The following is a 10,795-nucleotide window of genomic DNA, read 5'->3' as shown; positions in this document are numbered from 1 at the left end:
GTCCAATTTAAGCGAGAAACACAAATTTGCCAGGAGAAACAAAACGTGCAATAAACTCATAGAGCAACTTCTACACATTCATACACATTACATATAGGCTATACATATAAATACACAAATCTAACTTTGCATGCTGATGTACACATGCTGAACACATACATTTGATATTATCATATAGGCTACAAGCAATAAAATGATTAAAAGTACTTTAAAAGTAGAAAATATTCCTAGGCTTATATTTATAATTTCAGATACATCGTGTTTACTGTAACTGATGTAGTTGTGAACTGAAGGACAGTGAAACCTCAAAGTCAATCCAATGATGCTTCAAAACGTCTCTGATTATTAAGAAGGAGAAAATAACGTTAAAGTTAATTGAGCATCTGAGAAAAAAAATTACTATATCTTTTTCCAAAAGCAATCAAAGTAAGATAAGTTTGTACAATGTTTCATGGACAACGTTCAATGAAAGGTATGTGACAGTGTTTATCAAACTCCCATTCATTCTTTTGTAGGAAAGAAATGCTCTCAAGAAGGATTTACCAAGGGCTTTTTTAGTTGTAGCCAATATTTCTGGCCTATCATTGATTATTTGTGAGTCTGCTTCAATTTGTTGAACGATGTCTTACATTTTAACAACTGATTTGTTTTTTGCCACTTTCCTGCATTCTTATTGTAACTGAGCTACTGATATTTGTTGTTCTAGGTCTCATAATTCAGGCCATGTTGTAAATATTTGCATTTAATTTGTTTAATGTGAGTGCACTGTTTTGATCATCACTATGGTCAACTTTTATTTCTTGAGTTGTATTCCAGCCTACATGGTTTTGAGCTAATCGTATATTTGTGCCTCTTTCTGAACAAATTTCAGAAATAGAGAGAAAAAAATATCTCATCATACTTTACCCAAAGTCATTATTGAAGCATTGCTATTTATAATCATTTTATAATCCCCCCTCCTGCCATTTCTAAATGTTGTCTTTCCAACAAAGTATAGAAGTAACCTTTTTGTACCTCGCTTCCTGTGGTGCCAGCTTTAGTTAAGTTAACTTGACAGGAGGGGAACTGCAGCCAAGTAGCTGTTGCCTTTGCTTTTAATTACAACTTCAAAGATCTTTTTCTATTTATTCATGTAGGGTTGCAATCGAAAAAAAATCAAACAAAGTCCAGAAGTTATAGAGCTCTTATTCGTTTTATCTTTTTTTTCCAAAAGCATTTCCATCCAGTTACATCATGACAGGTTCACACACAAGAGGGAGAGAGCCTTCTGATCTAACACACCTGCCTTTTAAAGCATTGGCTCTTCCTTGAATTAAGGGGTGGAGTCAACACTTACAAGTGAAAACAACATTTGTACTACACTATATTCCTAGAAAGAAATTTACATTTCAACTAACAATCTTCAAACTAAAACAAAAACAATCTGGGCCCCAAATTAAATCCAAAAACATCTCCCCTCTCTCAAACAATAGATTCTGAGGTTGATTGAAAACACCAGGTCCTTGTCAGCACTGCTCATGGGCGCGCTTCCATGGCAACACCTGACCAGGTGACCTCAAAGAGAAGAAAAATGATTAAAACAAAAACACCAAAAAAAGCAAGTTGCTTCCTCCAAACAAAATACAGTTAATAAATAAATCGGAATATAGAAGCACAAAGACATCACCTTTTAGGGAGGGGTAAATCCCTCACACTTCCTCTTCAGGAGGCTCGCTGTGATTCCAGCGAGACAAAAAGTCTGCAACTGTGTTCTCTTTTCCTGGAATGTAGCCCATCTTAAATCGGTAAGGTTGAAGAGACAGGAACCATCGTGTTATGCGACTGTTTGTGTCTTTCATGGCTTCCAACCATTTCAGTGCCCGATGGTCAGTCTCCAGGGTGAACTCTCTCCCAGCAGATAATATCTCAGAGAGTCAATAGTCCATTTAATAGCCAGACACTCCAGTTCCACCGCCGAATATCTGGTCTCTCGTGGAAACAGCTTCCTACTGATGTAGGCGACTGGTTTCTTCTCCACTTCCCCCTGCAAAAGAACCCCACCAATCCCCCTGGCAGATGCATCAGTCTGTACAGTGAAGGGTAAGGTGAAGTTTGGGCTCTGAAGTACAGGTTCTTGACACAGTGCCTGCTTCAAATCCTGGAAAGCCCTCTCCTGCGCTTCTCCCCACACAATTTTTGCTTTTGATGTTGCAGTAAGGTCAGAAAGAGGAGCTGCCCTAGCAGAAAAGTTTCTGATAAAACGCCGATACCAAACCTACCAGGCCAAAAAGGACCTGACTTGTCTCTTAGTTGTTGGTCTTTCTGCTGCTTTAATTGCCTCCACCTTGTCTTTCACTGGCTTTATGACTCCTCCACCCAAGATGTGGCCTAAATATTGAAGCTCCTTCTTTGCCAATGAACATTTCTTGGGATGAATAGTCAAGCCAGCTTGCTTGATGGTTTGTAGCACTCGCCTCAGATGAATCAGATGTTCTTGCCACGAGTTGCTGTAAATGACAATATCGTCAAGGTAAGCTGCAGTAAATGACTCCAGACCAGACAATACCTTATTCATCAGTCTTTGAAAAGTGGCGGGTGCGCCATGAAGTCCAAAGGCATCTTGGTAAACTGCCATAATCCTTGTGGGGTCCTGAAGGCAGTGAGAGGCTTAGCAGCATCTGTTAGGGGAACCTGCCAGTACATTTGTACTACACTATATTCCTAGAAAGAAATTTACATTTCAACTAACAATCTTCAAACTAAAACAAAAACAATCTGGGCCCCAAATTAAATCCAAAAACATCTCCCCTCTCTCTCAAACAATAGATTCTGAGGTTGATTGAAAACACCAGGTCCTTGTCAGCACTGCTCATGGGCGCGCTTCCATGGCAACACCTGACCAGGTGACCTCAAAGAGAAGAAAAATGATTAAAACAAAAACACCAAACAAAGCAAGTTGCTTCCTCCAAACAAAATACAGTTAATAAATAAATCGGAATATAGAAGCACAAAGACATCACCTTTTAGGGAGGGGTAAATCCCTCACAATTCAATCATTGAATTTATTCATTTTCATTGAGCCACAGAATTTTAAGCTCATTCCGATGGTTTGGAGATAAACAAACAAAAAATTCCAACCAGTTTAAACAGAACAAAAGTATCTATTTTTCAAAAACACACTGGGACGTCAACTGAATGACAAAAAATGGTTGAGCCAGTTTTGCAGCTATGTGGTTGTCAATTGTTTTCTATATTAACTGAGACCATTACAGGCCTTGTGTAATGGATTACGATTAGTGCTGCATAATGCACTGCAGGTAGAAGCAGGACGGATGTGTACCTACGCATGTTTTGTTCAGGTCAAAGACTATATTCCCATCTGCAGACATAGTAAGCTAGAATGTCATCAAAAAGTCTAAATTTATTATTTCGCATGTTCAGATCCAAGTGCAAATAAGACTTAGGATTCATTATGCACAGGGATATATGTGTTGTTGTTTTTTTTACATGGATTTTACATATTCTCCCTGTGCATGTGTGGGTTCCCATAGTTCAAAAACATGCATGTTGGATTCATTGGTCTCTCTAAATTAGAATATAATTGAGTGCATTTTTGCTTGGTTGTTTTGCCTCAGTTTTCCCATGTGATGAGTTAAATTTAAGTGGCAGCTTCAGAGTTAAAGTATAAAGCTTGATTCAAGCTGACTAACTCAGACTCTTTTTTCAGATTCTCCCTTGACACTTGCAGTATTACCAGCTTGTTATTTGCTTGGGGATTTTTTGTCTGTTTGTTTATTTGTGTGTTTTCTTGGTTCGCTGTAAAAGTAATAACACACATTACCATGCACAGTCATCCCTATATGTTTGCCATTGTAAGCTGAGTTTGTTTTCCCGTACTCCCTAGCTCCTGCTCAGACCGGACCGTGCTTGCAGACAGCGTGCCATGTGTCAGTGCAGGCTGTTGTTCGGCAAACACCTGTGTCGCTTGGTACCCTGCCAATATCTTGTATTCTTTCAACTCTTTCCTGCTCCTCCTTTTTCTTCCCAAATTGAAACCAGTTTTAATTATTCTCTGTGAGATCATCCACATGACGGGGAAATGCAGACGGACTTACTCTGGGAAGTTTAAATATGTGCACATATGAAAATTATTCACTGTCAGCATTGGTCATTTTTGAATGTTTTTGTTGACATTTTAAAAAATTTGACAAGATCGTAGCGTGAATAAGCTCTTGTTGTATTTTATTGTGCAAGTTAATGTCAAATCTTTTACAACAAATCCAGAGATCTCCAGTTGAGCTGATCTGAAAAGCAGCAACAGTCTGTGTTTGATCTGGTGCCATCAAAGCTTAAGGACCAGATGGAACAGTTCAAGCAAAGAGCGCCATCTAGTGAAAATATAGCCGGTCCGACTGTTACTGCACATGAGTAATAGATTATGACATTCATGGAAATAAGTCAAATAAGAGACGTCGATAAATGGCAGCCTTATGCATGCTGGTTATATTTCCCCTGGGGACCATCAGAAAACTGATCTGACAGACAGACACCAGTCTCGGCCCTGAATCACTGCAGGAGGGGTATCTTCTCATCCCATCTGAAAATGGGATTAGAAACTAAAACAGATCAGGCCTATTTTCTGTTGCAGATGTCCAATTTATTTAACCGAGTGATTTAACCTTCCAAGACTCGACGCTGACATTCATCCTGGGTTTAGTGAGTGCAGACTTGTGCTGAGTGATGGTGAAACGAGCGATGTGTGGATGAACTTAAGCTGTCCTCTGTGTCTGACGTTCATTTACTCTCTGCATGCAATAAATCAGTGAGAGAGGAGGAGGGGGTCACATTGATGGGACAGGCTCATTTTAATGTAATAGAGATGGATCTCTGGCTCTCGCTCTCTTTTAGCTTATAAATTAGCCACCACTGTTGACTCCCCCCCCCCATTGGCGACGCTTATAGGTCTCTTTATGTCCTTGGTGATGAGATGAGTAATTGTCATTACACAGGCTGGTCACTTATTCACTTTTTTTTGTGATGTAGGTGGAGGAAATATCCATCATTATTACATTGAATTGCTACAGGACCGCTTAACATATTGCAGCATAAGTAGTGTGTTCAGCTTCTGTCTGTATCCATGAGTGGTTTAGACTGAGGCACTCAGAGGAGGAGAGGAGTGGAAAGTTAAAGGCAAGCAAGGAAATTGGAAAACAGAACCTCAAGGCCAGAAGGGCATCATAGATAAGATGTTCTGTTAAGAAGACGAATCTGTTCTCCTCAGATCCTGGTGTTAAGATGACCCTTTTATCATTTGAGGGCTGTTGTGCAAACCTTTTTCAGATGGCGGTCTGCTTGTGCTCCAATTTCACTGTTTCGGTCCAGCTCTCTTGTTTGGTGTCTGATGAGGTGTTTTGGTCAGGTCAGCACTTGTTACATTAAAATCTTCAGCGTCTGATGTCAGGACATTATTCAGTAGGTCAACCGAAGGCAGTGCATTATTGTAAAGTGGAAGAAAAATGAAAATACAGCCACTTACACCTAAATAAAATAGAACCAAATTCTACTCCTGTCTGTAATTTATTACGACATAAGTTCAGTCAGATCGAGCTGTTCCTTGATTTGTTAGAGATTAATGATCAACATCATTCAGAGCAAGACGCAGGACAGACAGGCCAAAGATAAAGTTATTAAAATGCTTAAAGCAATTTAAGGCAATATCCCCAAGTCTTGAACATCACGCAGTTTGCTGGCAATCTGCGTGATGCTCATGGCACCACTGCAAATCTACCTAGACATGTCTGACTACATAAGCTGATAGGTCAGGCAAGGCAGGGACTGTGGTAGCTCTGGAGAAACTGCACAGATTCCCAATTCAGGTGGAAATAATGTGTGTGTGTGTGTCCCGGAAATCTTCTCCTCACAGAAACGTGCAAAGAAGAAAGTTGCTATTCACAGAAAGCAATAAGAAATCTTGTTTGCGGCTTAGCACACAGCTTGCACACAGCAAACACGTTGAAGGAGGTAATCTGGATTAACATAAACAATCTGAGATCCAGTCACATCAAATTGATAACTTCAAGAAAAGCTTTCCATATTTTGTATTCAATGATTAAAACATTGTCATCTTCACTACACAGACCATTTTAACTTTGGAAAACAACAAAAACAAGCTTGTTACACTATGTCAGTGGAGAAAAACATTTATTTTTCGATTAGATAATATATTTATGTGATCAGAGAGCTGGCTGTCTGAAGTGGGAGCTGTCGCTTAACGAAAACGTTTGGATGAAATTTGAGACGCTCAGTTTACATTGACCGTATATTCATCTTTTGTTACACTTTTCTATTTTCAATAATCAAAACAGGGTCCACTTGTTTACTCAGCTGTAGTAGAACCAGAGGAAAACCGGCGCTGGAGAGCGAGGAAGAAAGGAGGGAGGGCTGCAGGCAGATGAGCCGAGCAGGCGAGGGAGGGAGAGTTCGCCTGCGTGCCAATCAGCCCACTCAGCAGTCAGTCCTCGCCAGCCAGGGGTCCCAGCGGGAGCGTCTCAAAGGCAAACACACACACCACAACCACCCCTCAGTTTCCCCCCCCAATCTCTCTCAGCCAGCGCCAGACTTCTCAGGTCTGTCCCTCTGTCACCTAGGCAACCCATCTCATTCAGGCCAGTGTGCGTTGAACTTGTTTGTTTCACTTCTGCTTCACAGTCTGAGTCGATAGGGTGTCGGAAAGGAGACGGCGAGGGGAGGGAATAGGGGCAGAGGGGCGAGAGAGGAAAAAAAACAGAGCAGGAGACTGTGTGACATGCAAACTAAAAAAGCTGAGACAGAGTTCTGAGTGTCAGGACGAGTGCCTTGTCTATTTCTTTTAGAGCAGGATAGTTGGTGCGTCCCCGTTTTTCATTTGTAGACAAGCAGTATTTGCCCTGGCAAAGTGTCAATGCCCCTTAGGCTCCTTCCACATTTTGACAGGTCACACACAAAATTTACTTTGGATTCCCCATTATACATCAACGCAAATCATTTCGAAAAGGAGGTAAATTAATGCATCCTTTTCAATGTTTTTTTTATATACTTATGGAAATTCCATAAATTAAATATAGTGCAAAAAATAATTTTCATACGTCATGATTTCAATTTGAGTTTTATTCTGTCTCAGTTGTACCACAGAGATGTCTATACAGAAGAGGTAAACAAGCATTATGGCCAGATGAGACCAACATTAGACTTTCTGGCCTTTGTAAAAAAAAACTTTTGTTAGGAAACTACCCGCACCTGAACTTTGACACGCCATCCTCGTGGTAAAATTTGATGGTGACAGTATGATGATGTGGGGGTGGTACCGATGTAATCTAACTGATCTTCTTTGCTATTGGGCAAAGAAGAATGGCAAAAAATATTCCTTCCATGTAGCCGTAGATATGCAAAGCTGGCGGGGACATAACCAAGAAGATATGCAGCAAAAGAACAAATAAATGCACACTACCATTTTTTTAAATCACCCCGTCCATCTCAAAACAATCACTTTGTATATGTGTATGACTCTGTAGATAAAATCTGAAGAAAGTGTTTTGAAATGTGCATCTATTATAAAAACACCTGTATACAATATAAAAGAGCATTAAATAATATTAAAATTTATTTATTAAAATGAGTCTGAATGTCAGTACTTGCTCTGTTCTCCCCTCAGCAACTCATGCGTCAGGTGATTCATCACCTTTTTCTTCAATACCAGCAAAGATGTGGCCGTTAAATGTCGTCATATTTTTACATCTGAAGAAATGATTTTGTTTTACACAGTCGGATCGCCAAGTAAAGCAGAAAAGAGATTTCTTGTTGCTTTTTGTTTGTTTTCCTTACAGAAATACAACTCCCTGCAGCTCAGCTGTGAGCACAGGCACAGATGCACCTGTGGGTCAACACAAACATCAGATATAATCAGCCTAGTTGTTTGAAACACATCCAGGCACCATTCTCTGGGTCCCGCTGTTTCCCTCTGTTTGTCCCTGATAACACTGCTGGAATTGTTCCTCAGCTGCATTTCCCATTAATCAAAAGCTCCCCAACAATAGAAACGTTCAGCGCCAGGGTGAACGGGGACGCTTTCATGGCTGCTGCTCTTTAGAAACACAGAGCTTCATCCCAAACAAACAATTTACACCAACAGTAACTTTCATTACAGTGCACTGTAATGAAAGTTACACACCTTTGCGATTCATTTAGTCACATTTTAGTAAGAAAATTTGATTAATTTTATAGGAACTATATGTGATTTTACAACACAAGGCTGTAAAGAGGGGGCCTCCACATTTTCACCTATTAAAAACATTAGGTATGACATGCATTTGTATTTAACCCCCTTTACTGTGTTTAAGATTTTTATGTATTGCAGCTATATTTTTTTAATTGTCAAAAACTTTCTTATTTGTACTAAACAGCTGCCGCAGCTTTAGTTGATTATAGTCCGTGATCTGTACTCTACAGTAATAAAAAGTCACATTTGCCTTCATAAATAAGCACAAATATTGCAAATATTTCCACATTAGCACCACAAACACTTTGATTTTTATTGCAAAAAAAATAAATAAATGACTCACAAAATCCCAGAGGGATTAAAAAGATGTTCATTAGTATAGTTTAAATTTAAGAATTCATTGATATTTTAGCAGTTTGTAAACAGGTTTTATCAATACATTCTGAAACAACCGGCCCTTTAAAAGCACTTTGACACCTGTGCTTTAGGACAAAGACCTTAAAAATACAACCAAAGGCCAAATCAAATGGTGTGGACAAAGAACAATTGTTACAGAAACTATTGATGCAGGGGAGGCAAAATAAATATGCACAGCAAACAATTTTGACTTACACTTGTAAAAAATGTTGAAAACTATGCATGATTGTATTCTACTTTACAAAATGCTTTGTTTTGTTTTAGTCACTAAGATGAAATGCTACTGAAATGTATTAAGGTTGTGGTTGCGATGTCAGAAAATGTGAAAAAGTTGAAGGAATGTGACTATTTTCGTGGGGCACTGTATTTGCTTTACTTTCAGTTAGATGATGCCAAATTATGTTTTACAAGCAATAATCAAACAGAATGTCTTTTTAATGTTTTAGTCTTTAGAGTAAATTACAGGGAAGGTCACGTTAAATTCCCATTTTATTTTATGCTGCCGTCTTCACGAGCCTAAGAGAAGGCTGGATGTTCTCTCTTTCAAATAGAAATGGGCAGAAATGATCCAGTTATTTTTAAAACTAAGTTCTCTCACAACTGCTCTTCTGTCATTTTTGAGTGAATGTAATGAGCCGTCGGGATTCTCATTGTTTGCTCAGCGACAGCAGTGATGGTTGAATGTGCTTTGCGGCGCTCTCTACGACCCTGTGAGGATCACTGTAGGTGGAAGAACGCTTGATTCATGTCTGCCCTGAAGGGGACCTCCTTACCCTTTTAAAAGTTTGTGGGAATTCAGAGCGGATGAATAAACCATAATGAGAGAGAGCGCCGGTGGGAGCCGGGAGCTGAAAGTGAACACCTGTCACTGTCAGCATTCTGCGGCTCGCTGCCACCAGCTGGCTGATCAAAGAAGGTCACCTTGTCTGTGGTGACCTGAGGAGAGGGATTGGCAGCTGATAACTCAGCAACGGACTATACTCCCTCTGAGGGCACAGAGAGGGACACTTATCATAAACTGACCTCTATCTGACGTCAGCTTGAGATTCTTCTTTTCTTTTTTTTTTTCATCTTCTGCAGATGAAATCACTCTTCCTGTCCTCTGCTTCTCCTCCAATGGCCTGTTTACTCTCTGTGTTTTTCACATCTGTCTCCTCAGCATCTGACTTGCCTACACTAACATTTTTTAATCTTTTCTATGACTTTTTCTCTCTTTTTTGTCTGTTGATACAACAGATTTACATCTGTAATTCTTTTGGGACTTTATTTGTTTTTCTTCCTCTCTGTTTCCACTGTGCACAAAACAACCACACAAAACTCCCAACAATATCTAACCTTATTCCCAATAAAAGGGAAAATTATTATTACACACACACAAAAAGAAACGTGATATATCGCACAAAATGGTTAAAAACCAAACACCTTTTAGAGAACATAGCCTCCAAACATCCTATATGATTTTTTTTCTAAGCCAGAACAGACATTAAACTCATATAAGAAGTTATTAAGAAATAGAATATGAAGAGTCAAATGAAAAATAAACTTTATAAAATTGGATGCAAAAACAGTATAAGAAAAAAAAGTAGAATTGACACAAAATCTGACATTGTTTAGTCAGTGGAAGTTTTCTTTTTTTTTGTTGTTGTTTTGTATAAACCAGTTAGGCTGTTTGATGTCTGCCTTAACTGAAGTTCTCCTCAGATGTGAGGTCATATTCCTCTCTACAGCAATGGAGAATAAGTAGTTTTATTTGTGTTTGGCTAGCTTTCTGTGGAGAGTTAAGAAGTTGTAAGCGGAACCTTTTGCTCCAAATCGGTTCAGCTGCAAACTGAAGCTCGAGCGTATTAGTTCTCTGTTGCAACAAGGCATCAGCTCAGATGTGGAAAGGTTTTTAATCAGCTCATCAAACCCAAGAGGAGAGTTGAGTCAGATTTATCTGACGTATCAAATGCTGATGAAATTCAAGATTTAAATAAAACCCTAAATTTTAACATTTAGCCCAGAGAGGCTGATATTCATTCCTACTCGTGCTTTACTCTGGGACCTTGCAAGAGCTTTCAGATAAATCACTGAATATCTGGCTGTTTCTGTGCCACAGAGAAGGGTATTTGCTGTGAAAAAACAGTGATCTAAATCTCTCCAACA

Source organism: Poeciliopsis prolifica, unplaced genomic scaffold (genome assembly GCF_027474105.1).
Source record: "Poeciliopsis prolifica strain line A6 unplaced genomic scaffold, Auburn_PproV2 SCAFFOLD052, whole genome shotgun sequence".
NCBI lineage: Eukaryota > Metazoa > Chordata > Actinopteri > Cyprinodontiformes > Poeciliidae > Poeciliopsis > Poeciliopsis prolifica.
This window is presented reverse-complemented; position numbering follows the sequence as displayed.